General features: G+C 49.3%; 1 protein-coding gene across 3 annotated transcripts in view; it reads left to right on the forward strand.

Annotated features, from left to right (window-relative positions):
* SPSB1 (splA/ryanodine receptor domain and SOCS box containing 1) overlaps positions 1 to 22,612 on the forward strand; it is a 50,272-nt gene that overhangs the window by 15,533 nt on the left and 12,127 nt on the right. Inside the window, exon 1 of one of the 3 annotated variants that reach the window (XM_084821798.1) lies at positions 17,433 to 17,592. The exons of the other annotated variants lie outside the window; for them this stretch is intronic. The gene's annotated coding sequence lies outside the window, so the exon portion shown is untranslated. Of the gene's footprint in view, positions 1 to 17,432; positions 17,593 to 22,612 lie in introns of those variants that run through there. 3 annotated transcript variants of the gene reach the window in all.

Genomic DNA, 22,612 nt, shown 5'->3' on the forward strand with positions numbered 1-22,612 from the left:
GCGCGTGTGTGTGTGTGTGTGTGTGTGTGTGTGTGTGACAGAGAGAGAGAGATGCCTCTTCTAAAATGCTACCTGCCACTTGACGCATCAATGAATATCACTCCTTCTAATATCAAACTTGGTTGGTGTGCGCCGACAGAAATGGAGGCCAAACAGGGCAAGCTGAGAAACAAAAGGGAGGTATTGGCCTCCCCCGGGCTCAGTCGCCAGAGAATACTGTTTCAATTTGGGGTGGGGGGATGGAAAACCGGGGTGGGGGGATGGAAAACTGGGGTGGGGGTGGAATAGCATGCTTGGAGTCTGTGGCTCAAGAGAACTCTGGACAGGAGCGCTCCTGTTGGAAAGGAGGATACATGGCAACGTTGTACGGCTGGTCGCACATCTTTTGTATGAAAGAGCTAACTACATTCGTGCTGGGGGGGGGGTGCTGGGGCATGGCCGAACACGCATAACACAGCAACCTTTCTGAAGCCAAGCCAGGCTGGGTTTGGTCAGTGGTTGAACTGGAGGCGGCCTGGGTATCCCATGGGTGCTGCCCTCCTGAAGAAAGGATACAAATGCAATGGGTAGGTATCCAATGCTAGTCCTATGTAGAGTAGATCCATTGAAACCAATGGGACCTAGCTTGGTCACAAATAACTTAAGTCCCATTCATTTCAACAGGACTTAAGGGCATGAGTGGCCGAGAGTGCACAGCATGCTGGGAGTTGTAGTCCAAAGCAACTGGAGGGTGCCAGATTGGGGGAAATTGATGTACTCTCTTATTGTGGGACTCTTTTTCAGTGCTCAGGGAGTGCCAGAGATGAGGGGCTAGCATGGCACGTGCAAGCAAATGCTCCCACAGTCCATGTGTGTCCTGGTGCATGCGTGTGTCTTTTTTTAAGTAGACGGTCTTCCACCCGGCACAGCGTGGGAGCTGTCGAGTTCGCCGCTGTGCCTTCCTCAGAAATCTTTGTTTCGGGTTCCTGTTCTGCCTGCTGTTGACTCAAGCCACCCGCAAAAGACCAGTTAACCCACAATCCCATCTGTGTGCTGGGGAGGACTGCTGAGTCACCCTCTGAGCTGACAGCAGCTGCCTAGCCAGGGCTTAGCAGCCCAGCCTTGGGGGGTGGCAGTAAGCCATGCAAGAGGATTCACAGCTCAGACTCTTGGGCTGTGTGTTGTTGTTGTTGTTTTGCAATAGGCTAACACAGCTTGCCTCTGGGAACAGCCTGTAAAGAAAGCCAAAATAATTCCAGCAGGCTGTACTGAGGGGGAGAGGAGGGAAAAGTGGGGCTGTTCCACCAGCTGCTGCTGAAAGAATGTTTTTTTCCTCTTCCCTCCCCTTTCCTTTTTCCTTGCTTGTCGTGCCTTTCTGGATTGTAAGCCTGCAGGCAGAGACTGTCTTGCTTTACTGGCTGACCTGGTTCGCGTGTAATGACAACCCATCGGTTTAAAGATGGATGGGTTGCCGTGCATGAGTGGGAGGGAGTGCGCACGCCTCTTCTGCTTTTACGCGGCAGCCCACAAATCGCTCCTTCAGAGCGTGATGTCCAACCCCAGGTGGCTGGATTGTTTAGGGGCTAAATAATACAGCGGTTCAGCCATGGTTTATGCCCTAAGAAGAGCCCCGCTGGATCAGACCAAGGGTCCATCCAGTCCAGCATTCTGTACACACAGTAGCCAGCCAGCTGTCGACCAGGAAACCACAAGCAGGACACGAATGGAGCAGCACCCTCCTGCCCATGTTCCCCAGCAATTGCAGTCCATAGGCTCACTGCCTCTGACACTGGAGGTAGCATATAGCCATCAAGACTAGTAGCGATTGAGAGCTTTCTCCTCCAAAAATTTGTCCCACAGCAGGCAATACTTCTGCTCTCAAACAGACCTGTTATAGGTAAGCCGTTCTGGCCATTCCACCAGCTCTGCTGAAAGATTTCATTTTTTCCCTCTTCCCTCCCCATTCCTTTTCCCTCATGTGTCGTGTCTATTTAGATTGTATACCTGTGCACAGGAATTGTCTTGTCTTAATGTTTCTTTGTAAGCTGCTCTGGGAGTCATTTTGGCTGAGGAATGAGATGAAAAATACTTTAAAGGTGCAATCCTGTGCATGATTAGGCAGAAAAAGTCCTACAACTCCCAGCGTTCCCCATCTGGTGACCAAGATGGCCACGCAGGCCCGTAACTTCAACATCAAGTTGGCTTCCCCTGCCTGCTTTTTGCAACACTTTGCCTGCGGAAGCGACTTGGTGATCTCAAAAGCTTGCACATTTTTGGAATTTAGTTTATGGACAATAATGGCTACCCTCACTTTTTGCGTGCATATAAAAAGCCCCCCACACTCGCTTCTAGACCAGCCATGGCTAATTCCATATGTACTTAGGGTAGCTGTTCCCCAGCCTTGTGCCCTCCAGATGTTTTATACTACAAGTCCCAGCATGTCTGACCTTTGGCCATACTGGGGCTTGTAGGAGTTGAAGTCCAGAAGATCTAGAAAGCACCAGGCTGGGGGAAACTGCCCTAGGGATTTATTTATTTAAAGTATTTCTACATTATTTATTTACTTACAGCACAGTCCTATGCATGTTTAGACCAAAAAAAGTCCTACTGCTCCCAGCATTCCCCAGCCAGATCTGGAGGGCACGAGGTTTGGGAACAGTAGCCCTAATTACATATGGAATTAGCCATGGCCAGTCTAGGAGCGAGTGTGGGGGGCTTTTTATATGCACACAAAAAGCAAAGGTAGCCGTATTGTCCATAAACCGAATTCCAAAAATGTGCAAGCTTTCGAGATCATCAAGTTGCTTCCGTAGGCAAGGCATTGCTCAGAGCAGGCAGGAGCCTGCATGATCATCTTGGTTACTGCTGTTTGGAAACATAAAGAAGTCCCAGTTTGATCCAGCAAGGCGGTTGGTTTTGTCAATGGGAACAGCCTTCTCCCAACACGGTGCCCTATAGATGTGTTGGACTCAAAGTCCCATCATGCCCAGCCAGCAGTCGGGGATGATGGGTATTCCAGTCCCACATAGGCAGAGGATGCTACTGGCCATGCTGGCTGGGGATTATGGGAATTGTAGTCCAGTACAGCAGGGGGCACCAGGTTGGTGGAGAAGGCAATGGATATTTTTTATTTTTAATATTTTGCATTTTAGGTATTTTTATTTTATTTATTTTTACTAGTTTTATTATTCCATTTATATCCTGCCTTTTTTCCTCTTGCAAGGTGCCCACTATGGTCCTCCTCCACCTCTCCATTGTTACTCTGACAACAACCCTGTGAGGTGGGTCAAGCTGAGAGTCAGTGAATGTCTCAAAGTTCCCCAGTCAGCTCCGTGGCCGAGTGGAGCCCGGGTCTCCTGAATCCCAGCCCAACAGTCTAACTGCTGCTCCACACTGCCTCTCAGTTTGGCCTTGGAAGTGCTGGGAAACTTCAACCCTATACAGCTCTTAAAAAAAAAAAGTTCTGCAGTTGCTCATCCAGACGCCACAAAAAAAAAAGAAGCAGAATTCCAGACTTCCATGTAGGAACACGTTGCCATGTAGGAAATCGCTCCGGCGGTAGCCTCTTCTTGACCGGCTTCTGAAATGTCATGCAAAACCCGGCTTTGTATTGCTCCGGCTGGAATTCTGGCAAACCCCCCCAAGTCTGAACTTTTAATGATTATTTCCCCACCTCCTTCTTTTATAACAGATGTCTGTGCTTTGCTTTCCGAAAAACAAAGAAACCCCTTTAAAAAAAAAAAGAAGAAGACAGGAGTGAAGCGTGATAAAAATCACACAATGGAGCTTACAAGAGCTTGGGCCCTGCCTTCTTTTGTCCTGGAAACGTCGGGTCAATCTGAACTTTCCGCGTAGCTCCAACGGCTAACCGGATCTGTCTGTCTTCTTCCAGCTGGCTCCCTTTCGTGTGCAGCTGAGGCTACACAAAAGAATTACTTCCCCAAATCCAGCACCCTGTAGGTGTGTTGGACTACAATTCCTATCATCAGCCTGGGAAGCTACTAAACAATTGGGGGGCCCAGTCCCCAGGTGGGCTTGGGGGGCTGTCTGTTATAACACCATAAACCAGCCTTGCCCAAACGGGCACTCTCCAGGTGTGTTGAACTACAACTCCCATCATCCCTATCCAGCAGCATCATTGGCCATGCTGCAGGGGATGAAAGGAGTCAACTGTACTAATTCCAGTCATGTATACGCCCCACTATCATGGGAGGTGAAGTACATAGGACAGGGCCTTTTTTGTGGCAGCACCCTCCCTGAGGTGGTCAGGTTGGCCCCATCTTCGCCTCGCTTCAGTTGTGACCGTAAACACTATTTGTTTCGGACGGCTTTTTATGTGTTTTTAAATACTTTTTTCTCGTTTCCATGCCATTTTCATTTAATTTCTTTAAAGATGGGTTGCTCTGTTCTTGTTCTGTTTTGTTTTTGTTTGGGTTGTTCATAAAATTGTATTGCCTTGCGATCCCTTTGAAATATTTTATGACACAATGAAGACATTAATAAATGGTCAATTAATTGATCTTCAATACATGGTCAATTCATTAAATTATTAATTGATAAAATTGTATATCTCCTGGCCGGGGGGGGGGAGGGGCTTTTGGACAGAATTATAACTAACATTTTTATAAATAAATATTTTAGTGCGATCATGTATTGCCATAATCCATATATTGATTAATAAATAAAGTACCTTGCATTGGAACTGATTGCAGCACCTTTTCCCATTGCAAGAGATATAGGACTTCTTGATCAGAGATATGCCCAAAATCAGCGGGTGCCACTTTGCAGCTATAGAGAACCATTCATTGAATTTAGAGATTGCTTATCTTGCATTTCTTCCATGATGGAGCCCAAGGTGGCACCTGGTATGGTCAAAAAAGCCTCCCGGCGCAACTTACATGCAGTCAGTAAAATGGGATAGCCCCTGCCTGCAGACTTACAATCTAAAAAAGACCTGACACATAAGGAAAGAGGGAAGGGGAGGGAAGAGGAAAAAACCAAAGTAGACTTTCAGCAGGGCTGGTGGAGTTGCCCTGCTCACCTTCCTGAGAGGGGGTGGGGGGCAACTCAACTGGAGCAGGCCCTGGTGTTCTCTTTGCCTGATCCTGTCCCCGTCTCTCCTTCCAGTTTGCTGCATTCATTTGCCTTTAGGACCATAGCCCTGGGACAGACGTTCTTGTGCCCAAAGGAATACAGGGCCCTTGAAGCCCTCATTGGCACGACAGGTATAGAAAGCGGCTGCCACTTTACATTTCTAAATGAATCCTAGGAGTGTTGGTTCGAACTGTGGTGGGGTTGGTACACTCCCTGGCACAAATATTGGGGAGAGCCTGTGGCTCTGTAGGAGAGCATCTTTTGCAGGCAGACTTATTTATTTAAGGCAGGCGTGGGCCATACACAAGCCCCGTGCCCATCTTTTGTGCATGATATGTGCAAAATAAAGTATTAGAGGGCTTTTTTCCTCTAGCAGCAAGGGAGAACGGGCGGAGCCATAAAAGGACTCCAAAATTCCAGCCCCATCACCTCCAGTTATAAAGGTCAGGTAGCAAGTGATGCAAAACATCCTTTTCTGCCCGAGAGCCACAGCCAGTCAGGGTAGAGACCAGGGGTGGGCAGAAGGCAGGTCTCCAGATGCTTTGGAGGTCAACTCCCAGAATCCCCTGCTGGCATGGCCAGTGGTCAGGAACGCTGGGAGTTGAAGTCCAAAGCACCTGGATATCTGCTTTCTGCCCACGCCTGCCTTACAGCACACTGAGCGGCATGGACAGGTGAGCCCGATGAAGGTATAAGGTAGCCAGCCGCCCCAGTTCTAGGCGCTGGTTGCTCCTTTGCCGAAAGCGGGACCGCACGTGCCGACGCTTGGCCTGGATTACATAAATGCACGTTCCTGGCTGTGTGTGCCAAAGGGTATGATTAAGCACACCTCCCTCTCCACTTAGGCCATGCCTGCGAATTGATGCCCCAAAACCTGACTTGGCAACTAATTGCTGGCGCTCTAGGGTGGGGCCGTGTTTGTGTGTGCGAGAGAGAGCGTGCACATTATGGAAGGAGGAGGAAGAACGCAGTCCCTGGTGAAACTAAATTTCTGCCTCTGCAGACACTGGGAACAGGTTTTTGGGTGGGGAGGGTGGAAGCAATACTTGCTCTGAGTGGTTAAGATTTTTAATTCTATGCGGATTTGCTCTGGCACAGAACTCTACATTCTCCACCAGAAAAAGCAGAATTCTGCAGCCTGGGTAACTCTTGTAACCCTTCCCCATGCCCCCGTTGCATAAACTTGCAATTTTTACTGGGGTGGAAGAGACTTGAATAATTATCATAATTATGATCAAATGGAGCAGCATTGTGATAATTATAATTACATGCTAATTATAAATAAATAAACATTGTAACTGTAAATAATGCCCCATTTTATAGTCTCTCTTATAGTTTCTCTTGGTCTTACGCTTGTTTCAAGTTGAAATGTTTTTAGTGCTGTGTTATCTGTATTTTTGTATTTTTAATTTTTCTATGCAAGCCGCTCAGAGATTTTTCTATATCATAGTGGCATACAAGTACTGCTGATAATTTTTTTTTAATGATTTGGGGTGGAGTTAGAGAAGGACGGCCTATGCGAGGCTCAGAAGCACAGGCAACCTTTTGTTCGGCAACTTGTCCTTGCTGTGCAGGCATTTCTGCATGCACTTTCAAGCCTAGCTCCATGAGGGCTAGAAACTTGCTTTAAAAAAATAAAGGCAGAACTCCTTAGATGGCAGATTAAATTGTGACTTTGGTATAGCCCTGGGGGGTTGCCGCACTCAAATATCAGAAGTCCTTTAGGGTGCAATCCTATGCATGTTTAGATAGAAAAGCATCCTACAACTCCCAGCATGCCCCAGCCAGCCATGATGCCTCAGGAATGCTGGGAGTTGTCGCACTTTTTTCTGTCTAAACATGCATAGGATTGCACCTCTAACTGCTTCTCCAGGTGCTTTTTGTTTCTGGACAATCCTACCCTGTAATGCACAAGCTGAAACCTGTTGAGTCTCTTCCTCCTTTCTCTTCGCTGTTGCATCCTCCTTTTGGCAGCCGCTGCTGTTGCTTCCCACAGGATCAGGCCCTCCGCCCTGAAGCTCCCAAATAGCCTGTCGGTATGATTACCCCGATACGTATTTAAGGGACCGCCCGGCAATGGGTGTGTGTGAGAGAGCAAGGAGTACTCAATTAGCAATAATAGCAAATAAGCCAAACAGGGCGGAACAAAAACACACTTGTGCCTGCACGCCAAGGGTGATGTGTCAGCCCACGAGACAGCTTAAAAAGTGTCAGGTTGGGCTGCCTTGGTGTGTTCTCCTTGGAGGTGTGCAAAAAGGGATCTGCTTGCTCTTTGGGGTGGACATCAGGGGGTGCCTGTAATTGCCTCACTGTATTTTTGGATTCCAGTGTATCTTTTGGCGGAGCGGACTCGACGGTCCCGTTTTGCTCTGCCCCTGGAGCGGCATGGCTGTCATCACCCCGTGGTTAATTCCTGTGCCACTCCAGTAACGAATGGAGGCTGTGAAAGTGCTGCATGGCAATGCAAGCCGTTCTTGTTTTATCTGTTTGTTTTTTTCCCATTATTATATTACATTTTCAATCTGCCCGATTTCCTACATTTTCTGGGCAGGCTTGCAAGTGGTTGAAAGAGTCAAATACAACATAATCGCTTGAAAGAATCAAATGGGAAGGGATGTTCTATTATATCAGGGGTGTTGGACCTCAGCTCCGTGGGCCAAATCTGGCCCTAGATGACCACACCCCCTTTCCTGCCCCCTTTCCACCAACCATTCAGTGTTCGCTTGGCTTTTGCACAGTTTCACCCCCCCCCCCCAAGGTTCAAATGCCTCTCCTAAGGTTTAGTTACTGGCAGTAAGAAAATCTGCTGGCATCTCCCCCCTCCCCTTTTACCTTCAGCCTCAGCCTCCACTGGAATATAGCCCCAGAGAGTTTCTCCTAAATGGAGTTCAGGCTGAGTGAGGTTTGAAACTCCCCTGCTTTAGAAACTCTGCCCCCTGACCTGTTTAGGGCTCAAAGGTCAGCCCCAAATTGTTGAATTGGGCTCAGAAATGGACTGGAACCCGGACAGCTGACAAAGCACTGGCATCACGTTGGCCAGGTCCAGTTAAGCACTCGGTGGCGGGGACGTTTTGCAAGTTCGTTGCAGAAGTACGGTACGATCCACGCTCATGGCTGGGGTGCAAGTTGTTGGATAATGAGAACAACTCTGTTTAGCTTAGGCAGACAGACTGAGGGGTCAACCGGGACGGCTTTCCTGCTGTCTTTGAGTATGCCCTGGGGATTGGGAGACATTTCAGGTTCATGTGAGGGTTAGGGTTGAGCCTCAGCTTAGGGTTAGGGTTGGTAAACTTGGGGTCCCTGTGCTGGAACCGGGGCCTCAGCAAAGCCTAACTTGGGCAGAGAGACTGAGTGGTCAACTGGGACGGCTTCCCTACTGCCTTTGAATGTGCCATATGGATGGGGGAGATGATTCAGTTTCACGTGAGGGTTAGGGTTGAGGCTTGGGTTAGGGCTGGAAAAACGTTGGTGCCTGTGCAGGAACTGGGGCTCCAATAAAGCCCAGCTTGGATAGCTCCTGTAGAGTTCTGACTGAAGCCCAGAGTGAACACAGAGCCCCACTGACATCAGAGCCACCAGCCTCCACTGGGTGTCACTGATATGACGCCTAGCGCACGCGCTCTCCTTTCCGCGCGCTGTCCTTTCTGCCAAATCCAGGTGAGGCAATAGCGATTCTGAATCAGTGTCTAGGTGCTGTAATGGACTGGATGAAGGCCAGTAAACTGTGATTCAATCCAGAGACGATGGAGGTACTGTTAGTGGGTGGTTCTTCTGCCTGGATGAATAATATTCAACTTTTCCTGGAAGGGGTTTCATTCCCCCTAAAGAGTCAGATTCATAGTTGGGGTGGTACTCTTGGATCTAGAGGCATAGGTGGATTTGGTGGCACGGAGCACCTTTATCAGCAAAGGCTGATACACCAGCCACGTCCTTGTCTGGGCAGAGATCGCCTAGCTACAGTTATCCATGCTCTGGCAACCTCTCGTCTGGATTACTGCAATGCATTCTATGTGGGGCTGCCTTTGAAAACTGTCTGGAAACTTCGGCTGGACCAAATTAGGGCAGCAAGATTGTTAACGGGGCCTGGCAACCTCATATCACGCCAGTGCTTTATCACCTGCACTGGCTGCTGGTCCATTTCTTGGCCAAATTCAAAGTGCTGGTACAAATTTACAAAGCCCTAAATGGCCTGAGGTCAGGTTGCTTGGGGGAGAATCTCCTCCCATGTATACCTGCCCAGATGCTAAGATCACCTTCAGAGGCCCTTCTCCAGGTGGCACTGCCCAATAAGGAGGCTGGTAGCTACTAAAGAGAGGGCCTTTTCGGTGGTGGATGCCTGGTTGTAGAATGAGCTCCCCAGAGAGGTTCGCCTGGCACCTATATTGTGGTCTTTGCCAGGTGAAGACCTTTTTATTTTCCCAGGCTTTTCAGCCCTTCTGTTTTAAAAAACGCATTAGCGTGTTTTTAGATCTTTGCACTGCTGCGGGCTTTTTACCTTCGTTACTGCTTCGGTTTAATTGTGTTTTAAACGTAAGGTTTTTATATTATGTTTTACTATGTTGTATTTTATGGTTTTAGGCTTTGTCTTATAAATCAGCCCGTTTGCTCTGGCTAATGGGTGGTATAGAAATAAATATATACATCCATCCGTAATCAGAGGTTGTCTGTCTGTCTGCCCATCAGCACCTGCCCACCAGCCAAGACCGAAAAACCTAGATACTTGAAACTTGGCATGCATACTAAAAGGACCCTGGAGGTGCGCCCCCCAGGGTTATTTCATATTGTAAAACACATTAATTGGCATTAATTTTAATGTGACCATGTGCTTGAAGCCTGCAGGAACAACTTCAGCCCATAGGGGCTGACTTACCTAGCCAGCACATAGCTTTGCAGTAGGGATGTACGAAAGTCACTTACCTTTCCGTGGATTATGTTGATGGTGAGGGGGGGAGGCGTTCTGTCCCTCCCCCAGGAATCCTCAAAGGGGGGGGAGGCGATCCGGTCCTCCCCCCCAGAATCGTCGAAATCCGGCTGTGCTCCGCAGCGGCTCCGTGGAGCAGCCGGCCAGGCCCAGGCCAGGGCTGTCCGCAGCCCGATTTCCAGCCGCGGAGGGCTCTGGGTAAGGAAGTGGGGGGGAAGTGTATGCAAATGGCGGCGGCTTCGGCTGCCAACATTTGCGTTCCTTATTTTTCTTCGTCTTAGTCTACGTAAATATTTATGTAGACTAAGACGAAGAAAAATAAGGAACAAATGGCGGCGGCCATAGCCGCCGCCATTTGCGTACGCGTTTTTGTGGTTTTTTTACCCAGACGTTTTAGGCTACGTAAAAACTTACATAGCCTATCACATCTCAGTCAAAAAAAAAAAAAAAAAGCGTATGCAAATGGCAGCAGCTACGGCCGCCGCCGTTTGCATTCCTTATTTTTCTTCGTCTTTTTTTTTTTTTTACAGAGATGTGATAGGCTACGTAAAAATTTACGTAGCCTATCACGTCTCTGTATAAAAAATTTTTTAAAAAGACAAGACTGCAAATGGCGGCGGTGGCAGCTGGTCAGAAGACCAGCCGCCACCGAAGCCAGGAACATCTGCCCCAGGTAAGTCTCGTCCCGGGGGGGATCCACGGGGGGGCAGGCCGTTCCGCCACAGATTTGGGGGGGCCGAATGCACTGGCATTCGGCCTCACCGAGATCCGTGCGGAATTCTCTGACATCCTTACTTTGCAGTCAATACAATTCAAAGCCAGAGGAGATTAGTAGGCCAAGAGACAGAGTTATATGGGTTCTCCCTCCCCACTATTGTGGGGCAGCCTCTCCCCGCCCCTGGGCAGTGGAGTGGGCAGGCCCCTCCCTCAGAGGATTATGGGGTACCAGTGGGTGTGGCTTCACTTAGACACAATATGTCCAACTCTGACGGTTTTGCAACTTTGCTTGGGGGTTTTGCTGTATCAAAGTCAGAGCTATTCCAACCTGTGTCTGTTCACCAGTCTAGACATCAATTTACAACAAGTCCCTGCCCCACTGAGCATACCGTTCGCCCCAGAAGGAGGCAAGGGCTGGAGGGGAGTATAAACAGGAAGGAAACGTATTTTAGATTACTTACTCATTGCTACGTTTATATCCTGCCTTTTCTCCTCTTGCAAGGAGCTCAAGGTGGCTTTCACAGTCCTCGTCCTTTTTATCCTTACAACAACCCTGTGAGGTAGGTGAGGCTGAGAGTCAGTGACTGGCCGAAAGTCACCCAGTGAGCTTTATAGCCATTCCTGAGTCCCCATCCACTACTCTAATCACTACACCACACTGGCTCTCAGAAGACCACAAGTTGGACATGTGGGGACTCGTTTTACTTATGGGTGAGACGCAGGGCCATTGCTAAGCCTGGGCCCATGGGGCCAGCCAAGGCCCCAAATCATTTTCCCAAGGCCCCAAATCATTTTCTCAAGGCCTCTTCCCACATGCTGCAATTCCTCCCATCCCTGAAATCTTCTCTTATGTGGCGATTAAGCTAAGAAAAAAATATTTTCCCATGGTTTGGGATGATCTGAGTCGGGGTGCAAATTAATTGAATAATTTATTTTATTTGAGATGATTTCGATGAGCAATTAATTGCCTGGCTCTGACTCCTGCAAAGTTTAGATAAATTCTAGTAATTATTCCTAAATTTGCCTATATAGATATAAGCATATGCAAGGCATATGTGTCCTATGGGCCCCCAACTCTTTTAAGTGCCCAGCAACACCCCTGGTCAGATGCGATTAGCTCAGTCCATCTTTCCTGAGGTGAAAACCATGCAAAAATCAACCCAGGTTCAGCAGAGGCTGGCCGTTGTGTATCTCTAAGAGTCCCTGTTCTTTGCAGTTCACCGCTCTGCAAACCAAACTTATGCCAAAACACTGGGAGGGTGTTTTTTGCACCCAATACACCTACATTTTTGAGGGGTATCAGAAAACATTATTTTTATTAATTCGGAGAACAGCACATCTCTGCTCCCTCAAGTTTGGGAAAACGCTGGTTGACCAACATGGTTATGTAACATCCCCAGGGTGATCTTTTCTGACCGCCTCCTTTCTTCTTTTTTTAAAAGAACAGTCTGTTCCGAGCAGAGGAAAAACTGCCAGCGTCTTTCCTTCCCTTTCTGGCTGGGTTGACCAGTCACCTCCGCCAGTGACTGTTCTGAAACGAGAAGGCCGCTGCGGAGGAAAGCCTGTGCTCTTTTTTGAACGGTGGGGTCCGGGGGGGGGGGGATAGTTCTGTTCCTCCCTAGAGATCGGGGAGGTGCCAGTCGCGAGAAACCCTCGCTCACCTTGGCTTGCATCTGGGGCTTGGAAGATTAATCGCTACTTCAGTTTCCTGTGTTGCTGGAGCGTAAAAGGGTTTTTCCACCTCTCTTGATTATGTTTTCAAAGATTTGCTTGCTCTCGTCTCTCTCTTTCCAGCTCAGGCCAAAACACAGAACTCGAAATTGCCGCCCGTTTTCTGTTGCCTGCACCCTTTTATCTCGCACTCGCCTCCTTACCAGAGAGGTGTTTTGTTGTTGTTGTTGTTGTTAACCCCTACTTGCTTTAACATTTAACAGGCCTCTTATACAGATGTGGGGGTTGTTTCCTAGCAGTTAGCTTTCTGCAACAAAAGTAACACCTTTCGTTTTTTACTCACCACTGGAGCATATCCTGGCTTCCATGTTGTGTATATGTGTTTTCCTCCCAGAATGCTTTGCAGCATGATTTATTTATGTATATCACATTTATATCCTGCCTTTTTTCCTCCAAGGAACCCGAGGTAATGTATGTGGTCCTCCTCCCCTCCATTTTATCTTCCCAACAACCCTGTGAGGTGGGTTTGGCTGAGAGTTGGTGACAGCCCCTAAGTCACCCAGTGAGCTTCACAGTCAAGTGGGGACTAGAACCAAGATCTCCCGCGTCCTGGTCCAGTGCTCTAACCACTACACCACACTGGTGGCTGCCTGTGTGCGAGAGAGAGGGGGGAGCATTTTAAACTTTTTTCATTCTGAGCCATGTGGCGATTAAAAAGGGGGGGGGTGATTTAAAAGTTCCCAAATTTTACTTCCTTCCCTCATAGCATGTAAAATTGCAAAGCTGATTTTGATGGAAGGGAGAAGGCTTGTCCGCCTTCACCAGGGGCTAGAAAGCTACAAGATCTGAAGTGGTTCTTGGACAAATGGTCTCTTCATTGCAGTAGTTAGGCAAATGGACCTGTGTCCAGGACTGTTTGCAAAACAGGATGGCGTTATTCACCGGGCTACAAAGCCTGCATCCTTACCACTAGCTGGGCGACCCGGTGGCCTCCAGATGGTTTGCACTACAGCTCCCATCAATCCTGGCTAATGGCCATGGTGGCTGGGGCTGATGAGAGCTGTAGTTCACAATATCTGGAAGTCACCAGGTTGGCTCCCCCTGACTTTAACTTGGCCTTTTTGAATTTGGCGCAAATCAAATTGCCGTAATCGGATTTTTTGAAGGAATCGGATTTCTTCTCCACCCTCCGTAGTTTTACATAACTTTCTCTGGGAGAAAGTTATGTAAAACAAGTCCTGGGAGTCCATTTCAGCTTTCTCCGACATCCTATGTCCAGGTTGCAGAATGGGGGCTTTTAAGACTTGATTCTCACAAATGGCGAATGAAGTCAATTTTTGTCTTGACCAGGGGTGAGCATCACATAGCTTGGCCAGTCTGTCTTGTGGGTGTTTCGGTCTGGGAGCATGACTTGCATTTATAACAAGGTGGCTCATTGGGCAATTTTGGCAGCAGCGAGCGCAGCGGGGGGACAGGACACAAAAATTGGCCCCTAGACCCTCTGACATTGCAGCCCCTGGCCTAAGGAGACTTAGCGGGTTTGTGGCAGAGCTGAAATTCGGGCCGGAAACTTCCTGTTTTACAGCTCCATCTCTTAGCCATTGTGCTATTCCCGAGGTGTGGAACCTCTGTCACCCCGAGGGCCAAATCACATTTCAGAGATGCACTCGGGGGCCGCGTTGCAGCGGTGGGTGGGGCCAGAGGCAAAAGGGGCCAAGCCCAGACATAAAAAAGACCCACGGATTTTAGCTTATAGGTCTTGCTGCTAGGCATTTCAGCCTTTTAGAGCAGGGGGAAAAACTGCACAAAAGCCAAGAAACCACCAAACGATAACGGGATGGGGGTGATTGATGGGCTGATAACGGTGATTGGTGGGAGATTCAAGACAGATAAAGGGAAGTCCAACACACAGTGCATAGTTATAATTAAACTACGGAGTTACAGTTAAACTACGGGATTCACTTCCACAAGATGGAGCGGTAGCCGCCACTTTGGATGGCTTCGAAAGGAGATTGGACAAATTCATGGAGAAGAGGAAGGCTATCCTGATGGCTATATGGTACCTCCAGGATCAGAGGCAGTATATCTGTGTACACCACTTGCTGGGGCACATGGGTGGGAGGGTGCCATTGCGCTCACATCTTCCTTGTGGGTTCTTGTGGGTGAATGGCTGGCCACTGTGTGAACAGAACGCTAGACTAGATGGACCCTTGGTCTGATCCAGCTGGGCTCTTCTCATGTTCTTATGGGTGGGGCCAGAGAAGGGGGCATGGCTACCTGGAAACCCCGAAGGGCCCTATTTGGAATCCCAAGCAGGCCAGATGTAGTTCCCGTCCCTGAGGTACTGCCCCCATATGCTACACCAATGTTTCTTGCTAGCCTTTTCTATGTGGAGGGGTGGCACAGGTTTGCTGACATGCTAGCTTTCTATACAGGGGGGTGGCATAGCCTCTCCGCACTGCAGCATGAAACAGGGCGGCACAGGCTTGATTCGTACAGCTGACCCTGCTTCTCGGAACACTGCTACCCCCTTCCCAAAAAGGAGCGATTGGAGAGGGATTTACCCCTTGCCACACAAGTCTGCAACCCTCCTCATTTTTCCCCGGAAGACCAATCTGGCAGAACGGTTAAATTTGGAAGCCTCCCTAGAAGGGGGACTTTCCTTCTTCTTTTTTTTAAGCTCGCTTGCCTTGCCTTGCCTATAACTGTAAAGCGATTGCTTTGCGAAACTCCTGTACATAGTTCATTCGCTGTTTGGACAAGTGTTGCTTAATCCACTTGTTAAAATTCCCGTAGCTCTCCCAAATGCAATTATTTCAACAAAGGAGTTCTGGGAAAAGGCTAAACGTCAAATTCTCTGTGCTCCCATCCCCCTTAAAAGAAGAAGAAAAAGTCTTCTCAGTCTGCCGTGGTCTCTGAAATACTCCTAGCAGCGTTCTTTCACATTTTCTCTGTTGCCTGAGAACTCCTGAGTGTCTGCACCAAAAAACACAGGTCAGCCCCAAAGGATTCTGGGATATAGTCTAGGGTTCACGCGCTTGATATATGCGGATACTGGCTAGGACTACTGAGCCGTACTGTCTCCTTGCATGAACGGAGTACCTCCTAGGGCACTGGAACGTAATAAAAAGGGGGGAACAAGTAAACAAGCTAATTCAGGCACTAATTCTTCACAAAATTATACAAATGTTTCATAGCCAGGCAGACAATTCTGGGAAAGGAGGAGTCAAATGTCTGTTTCTCTGCTGGGGCCGTGATTTCTGGTTGTAAGCCACCGAGGGAACATGAGTTATTGGGCGGATTAGAAATGTACGAAATGAAATAAATAAATCTCACCTCTCCCTCTGCTGCAGCCAAGTGAGAGAGGTGCGGGGAGCTCCATCTCTCATTCCATTTTTCAAACCCTGAATCCATCTTAGGGCCTCTCGTTCCATCATCTGCTCACTGGTGGAATTGGATTTTTCCCAATTTCCCAAATTTGCGCAAATTCAGACTTGCGAAAATGTAGAAATCCTGCCCCCGATGCAGAAATCCCAACGTGCATTTTCATGCTTTCCCTATGGGGGAAATGTGCATTTTTGCCCAGTGTTGCATTATTTTATGTATTTTTCTTAGGGATGTCAGAGAATTCCGCGACGGATCTTGGTGAGGCCAAATGCCAGTGCATTTGGCCCCCCGAAATCCATCACGGAATGGCCTGCCACCCCCCGCCCCCCGTGGATCCCCCCGGGACGAGACTTACCTGGGGCGGATGTTTCGAGCGGCGGCAGCTGGTCTTCCAACCGGCTGCTGCCGCCGCCACCATTTGCAGTCTGTGTTTTTTCTTTTTTTTCCCCCTATAGACGTGATAGGCTACGTAAAGACTTACATAGCCTATCATGTCTGGGTAAAAAAAAAAAAAGACATGTACGCAAATGGCGGCGGCTATGGCCACCGCCATTTGCGTTCCTTATTTTTCGCTGTCTTAGTCTACGTAAATATTACGTAAATAAATACGTAAATAAATATTTACGTAGACTAAGACAAAGCCAAGAAAGTGGAACGCAAATAGCGCCCAGTACACTATTTGCGTTCCCCTTTCTTTTCTTCGTCTTAGTCTACGTAAATATTTGCGTAGACTAAGACGGTGAAAAATAAGGAACGCAAATGGCGCAGCCATAGCCGCTGCCATTTGTGTATGTGGGTTGTTTTTTTTTACCCAGAGCCCTCTGCGGCCAGAAATCTGGCTGCGGACGGCCCTGGCCTGGGCCTGGCTGGCTGCTCTGCGGAGCCGCCGCGGAGCACAGCCTGCCGTCGAGGATTCCGGGGGGGAGGACCGGATCGCCTCCCCCCCCATCAAGGATTCCGGGGGAGGGACGGAACGCCTCCCCCACACACCATGAACAGAATCTGCGAAAAGGTAAGTGACTTTCGTACATCCCTAATTTTTCTACAGCTACATTTGTGTAAAATTCCAGAAAGTTTTTTAAAAATGGTCTGTGAGCCCGCAGAATCCATGTGACTCAGGAAAGCTGGTCTACTGCAGGAAATACACGTTGAAGTCATAGAAATCCGAACTCATTTGATTCCGTTGCAGATTTCTCCGACATCTCTAGCAGCTGGTTCCTTGAGCAAAGTTTGGGAGTTCAACTCCCATCAGCTCCAGCCAGCATGGCCAGTGGTTACAGATGATGGGAGTTGTAGTCCGAAATGCCTGGTGGGCACTGGGTTGGTGGGAGCCTGGAATGCACGATCTCGAAGGTGAAATCACTGCGTTTCTCCTGCCTCATCTATCCCTGGTCCAGACAGTCCATCGGTTGGAGGTTCTTTGGGCTCTTTATTGTCTCTGTCACTGCGCACGTAGTGCACACAGTTTTGGAATGGCCGAGCATCTTCATTGTTGCTTTGTCTGTGTTTCCATGCCCGTCACTGTGATGATCAGATAATATATTTATTTTGCTTTCAAAGGAAGCATTGCAGCCAGGCCTAACCACCAAAACCGACTTGGTGGAGCTGCTTCCGCTGCTGGGCGGAGGGGGAGGTTAAGCTGTCCCCCCCCCCTTTTCAGGCTCCTTTCATCAAGATCAAGGAGGCTCACAGCTGCTTTTGAGGCAGGGCTGTGTTGCTCTCCAGACACTCTGAATACTGGCTGGAATATTATCAAGCGCCTGCTTTGGTTCTGTGCCTGGCAGGCTTTGAACCCAGCAGGAAAAGGAATTCCCCCTCCCAAGGTGAGTGCCGGTGGGCCTGCCTTTTTTTTTTTTCTTGAAACGCTAGGTGAATTGTGAGTTGTCACGGAATCTTGCATGAAGGAACTAACGTGCAGACGGCTTAGTCGTAGCTTCCTAACTACTGTGAAGGCTGGAAAGCTTTCCCCTTTGGGGGGGAGGTAAAAGCGAGCATACTAGGGACAAAAAGAGAGGGCACTCTCAAAATGAATTTCCTCCGTTGGTTGCAACACAGCAAACGTCTCTCCCTCTTTTAAAAAATGGCTCTTCTTCATTGTGTGGGCAGAGCTGGGCATATGTTCAGCAGGGCCACAGGGCACATTGCTTCCTGCAGACTTTTGCTTCCAGCTGTTTTTGACTGAAAGCTCCTTAAGACCAAAAAGGGTATTTTGAAAGATATGGGCAAAGCTTGACTGTGTCTCAGAGATGGAGATCAGGCCAAATAAGATATTCAGGAGTATTTTTATTCTGCTTCCATCTACCAAAAAAGGCTCCAGGAGCTCCTTACATTCAATCAGTAAAACAAGATAGTCGCTGCCCACAGCCTTCCAATCTAAAAACAGATACGACACACAAGGAAAAGGGGATGGGGAGAGAAGAGGAAAAAATCAAATAGTCTTTCAGCAGGGCTGATGGAATGGCCATCTCATCTCCTGGGCTGGTACAGGGCCGGGGGGACAGTCCAACTAGAGCAGGCCCTGATGTTCCCTTTGCCTGCTCCCGTCTTCCTGCAAGCTAGGAAAAAAACCATAATAAATCAGGTAAAGTGGGAAACATTAAACTTGTGCAGCGACTGCAGGGATGGATGGACCCCGTCTGGGTTTGCTAGGTGCCGCCGAGCCCCTGCCCCCGCTTGCCCCCCGCCCCCCACTCGCCAAGCTGCCCACACACACCAGGGACCCGTCCGTGAGCGCCATTTTGAGAGGAAAATGGCAGTGGTGAAATATGCGCACATCTAAACTTCCGCAAAATGGCGGCCCGAATGCCCCATATACGCAAGATTACAGGCATAAGTGGCCCATCCCTAAGCGACCGTGCAGAGATCTTTGCATGGGACCATGCTCGGAAAAGCTGTTGTGGGTCAGATCGGACAGCTGCGAGCTGCCCAAAGTGATAGTTTGTGTTCCCCCATCTTTCTCTCCTCTCTGTGATTCAGCTTGTGGAACGTATTGAGGGACAGTGCGTCAAGAAGGATTGGCTCATGACTTCATGTCATTATAGCCGCGGCCGGTGCGCTGCATGAATGGTGCCGTCGTAACATCCAGAGGAGCACCTCACCAGGGAGATGGGAGGGTCTGCGCTGCTTTCGGTTTGCCCAAACAATACCCAGGCCTGGCCGGAGGCTTTTTCTCAGCAGTGGCTTGTGCGCGCGCGCTCCGTTCCCCTTTAATTAGAGAGTTCTGTCTGAGCAGCTGCCAGCCCAGCTGCGTTGTGGTTGAGCCTCTGTCCAAGAAGAGAGGCATCGGAGGTGTCCAATTAGCTCAAGGCCACCTTTCCTGTCTTGGCGTGATCTCATCCTTCAAATGTTTCTCTCCAGTTCCTGGAGGCGAACTGTGGCCTTATTTTTAAGCCTGTTGAGCAAGCTTGAGCACACTCCGGGAGAGAGCGCAGGACAGGAAGGCCTGGCGTGCTATGGTCCAGGGGGTCACGAAGAGTCGGACACGACTGAACAACAACAACAATCAGCATTGGGAGCGGTGTTTATGTACTGCTGTCAATCAGGGCCGGTGTCAAGGGTCAGCATGGTGGGGCACCTGTCAAGGGGCCACACCCCAGCAGGGGCCCACTGACGAGAGCTCCCTAGACTTGCTCCTCCCCTTCACCATTGCATCCTGCTTGTCACCTGCCTCTCGCTCTTGCCCAGAGAACACTCATGGAGAGAAGGAGGAGCAGCAGATGCCGCAGCCTGCTTGCTCCCGGCCTCTCTGCCTGTCCAGCAAGCAAGTGGCAGCAATGGGGGCTGGCGCCAAGGGTAAGCATGGTTGGGCACTTGCTGAGGGCCCACACCCCAGTGGGGCCCACTGACAAGAGCCCCTGGAGTTCTCCTCCTCTTCACCATTGCAGTCTGCTTGTTCCCCTGCCTCTCGCTCTTCCCCAGACAACGGTGGTGGTGAGAAGGAGGAGAAGGAGATGCCATGGCCTGCTTGCTCCCTGGCTCTCTGCCAGTCCAGGAAGCAAGTGGGAGCAATGAGGAGGAGGAGGAGGAGCAAAAGCAGCTGGTGACAGTGGTGGTGAGAGGTAGACTCACTGAGGGAGGGGACCATGAGGGTGTCTTGCCCAAGGGCCCTTCTAAAACCTTGAGCTGCCACTGCTATCAGTGTATATAGCACATTACACAAAGAATGAGAGGAAGAGCTTTTCTGCACGAGACATTTGTTGTGCACTCGTCATTCCCTACTAATGGTTGTTTACGGGTTCTTTAGGCTGCATTGTGACCCTCCAGTTTCGCTTCTGTTTGTGAAGAGCACTTTCTGTGAGGTTTTTTTTTTAGAGCAGGGAAAATGGGGTATTCTGATCACTGAAAGAAAGCCTGATTTCCTCTTGTGGATTTCTGCTGTTCCGTGATACCACAGTGCCACCTAGAGGTTATGTAGCGGAAAAGCACGAAAGGAAACACTCCTTGTATAATGCTCAGCTCTCAATTCTGCAATGAAACCGGAAGTGGATGCAGCAGTTAACAGTGTTGTGTAGCTCCCTGCCCTGAGGAACTTGCAGTCTAGAAAAGACTGTACAGTCTCACTCTGGAATTCTACAAGAACATGACACCCCACTGATTTGGCCCACCAGATTCCGGTCCGTTCTTAAGTTCACGTTTTTCTATATTCCTCAATTTGTGCAAATTACAGCCACAATTTGCCCAAATGCGGTCAAAAGTTGTGCAAATTGCGACTGAAATTTGTACAGATTACACAAATAGCCACCATAATTTGCACAAATTGGACAGCCCTGCTTCAAGGTGCCACAAGACTCTTTCTAGTTTTTGCCGCAGCAGACCAACACATGGCTACCCCTTTGGAGACAGATCTGGACCACAGCATGATGGAAGACGGAAATGCCTCCTTCCGTCGACTGCCTTACAAAATGTCGCGAACAGCAGGAATCGGTGAAATGAATGGGATGGCAATCAGCAGCTGCTGTTCAATGAACCTTGGGACCAGAAATGTAATTTGTAATTCTGTGCAAGTAGTGTGTGTGTGTGTGTGTGTGTGTGAGAGAGAGAGAGAGAGAGAGAGCAGTTTTTGTAGCTTCTAGGAAATGTTAGCATCTTATCATGCTAGTATTCTGATGTTGACCGTCTTCACAGTTCTTTGTGAGTGAACGGCGTGGCTGGTGTTCACATGGTGAGATATTTTATTGTAGTGGTTCGTCGGGAGCCTCTTCTGCGGGTGGGAGCGCAGTTAGGGAGCTTCAAGCGTGGCACTTTTTTAACGGTCTCACCGGAGGCGGGAGTCACCTCTTTCGATGGTCATCTGTCTTCCTTCACTGACTTCAAAATACCGTAGGCCAGCCTGGCGGCATTTGGGGTCCCTTTCTCCTCATTCAGCTGAGTGGGTCCCCGGTCGTCTGCCCCCAAATTCCCACCCTGAGCAAATACAAAAGTAAGCCAGAGGTCCTCCAGCGTGTTCCAAAGCGTTTGCACTCATCGGCTAGCATCCAGGAAGGCAGGGTTTGTGGGGTATTGGGCACCTTGGTCCTAGTTTGGATACTCTTTGCAGGCACAGCGTTTGATCTTCCTGTGAAAGTGGAAAGCAGCCCTCTGCAGTGACTTGACAGGCATGGATCTGGCCTGCAAAAACCACTTTTGCTATTATCTCCTATTGCTGATCGGGGAGAAGAGGCAATGAACAAGCATCTTTTAGCTTAAAGCCCTTACAGCCAATCACTAAAGCTTAGGAGAGGCATTTCAGTCTTTTAGAATAGGCAACGATGGGTGGGAATGAGGGGGCAGAGTTCCGGATTTGGTCCCTGGGCCTGGGGCTTTGCAGCTGTGCTGTAGGGAAAAGGCCAGGGGATGGGATCCCAGTTTGGGATGGGGACAACCTTTCCCTGATGTTTGTTCGGGGGAGGGGGTCAGTAGCCCTCACCAGCAGTCACGCCAACCATGTTGCATAGAATTGAATGGAAATGTAGTGGAGAATCGAGTGTACACCTGTAGGTGTAGAAAGGGCCAGCCCAAGATATTTTGTTGCCTGAGGCAAGAGACAAGATGGCGCCACCTCCCATTCCGCATACAAAAACTGACTGGATCAGTAGGAGAATCTTTCTTCAACACGGGCAGTGGGACAACAACCTCCACCCACCCCACCCCGCAGGCAGCAGACTAACCTAGGGGGTGCAGAGCAGGCTGCATTGCCCACAGTTTTCTTCTCCAACATCTTGCTGCCACCTTCCAGCCTGTGCCGCCTGAGGCAACTGCCTCACCCTGCTTTATGGTAGAGCTGGCCCTGGGTGCAGATGTTCTGTTGGTCACACCACAGCAGCCTCCCCAAACCTGGCTCCTTGATATGTCTTGGACTACAACTTCCAACACTGCTGGCTGGGGATACTGGGAGTTGTAGTCCCACACGAATCGGGGCTGAGGTCTGGGGAGGCTGCTGTGCTGTGACCAACAGAACATCTACGTCTATGGGTGTACGGTCAATTATCTGCTAAATTCCCATTCAGTTCTATGCAAAGGGGTTGGCGTGACTACTGGGGAGGGTCATGGTCTGCCCACGCCCACCCCCCGCAAAAACTAAAGGAGAAGGCTATCCCCATCCCAAGCTGGGAGTTGTAGTCCAACCCATGCTGGGAGTTGTAATCCCAATGCATCTTGAGGGCACCAAGTTTTTTAAAGGGGTGGGGAGTGTGACGGATGGAATGCAGGCGGTGGCTTGAGGCGCATGTTTGTATACTAGTGTGCTGCAGGCCACAGTGCTGTCATGCCTCGCCACCCATGGTGCGCATCGACACTTTCACGACCTGAAATAAGAAATAAATGCTTCTCAACTCTCTTCTTTTCAAAAAAAAAAAAATCAATCCA

The sequence above is a fragment of the Heloderma suspectum genome, chromosome 15 (assembly GCF_057233095.1).
Source record: "Heloderma suspectum isolate Gila_16-S chromosome 15, 16-S_ref, whole genome shotgun sequence".
Classification (NCBI taxonomy): Eukaryota; Metazoa; Chordata; class Lepidosauria; order Squamata; family Helodermatidae; genus Heloderma; species Heloderma suspectum.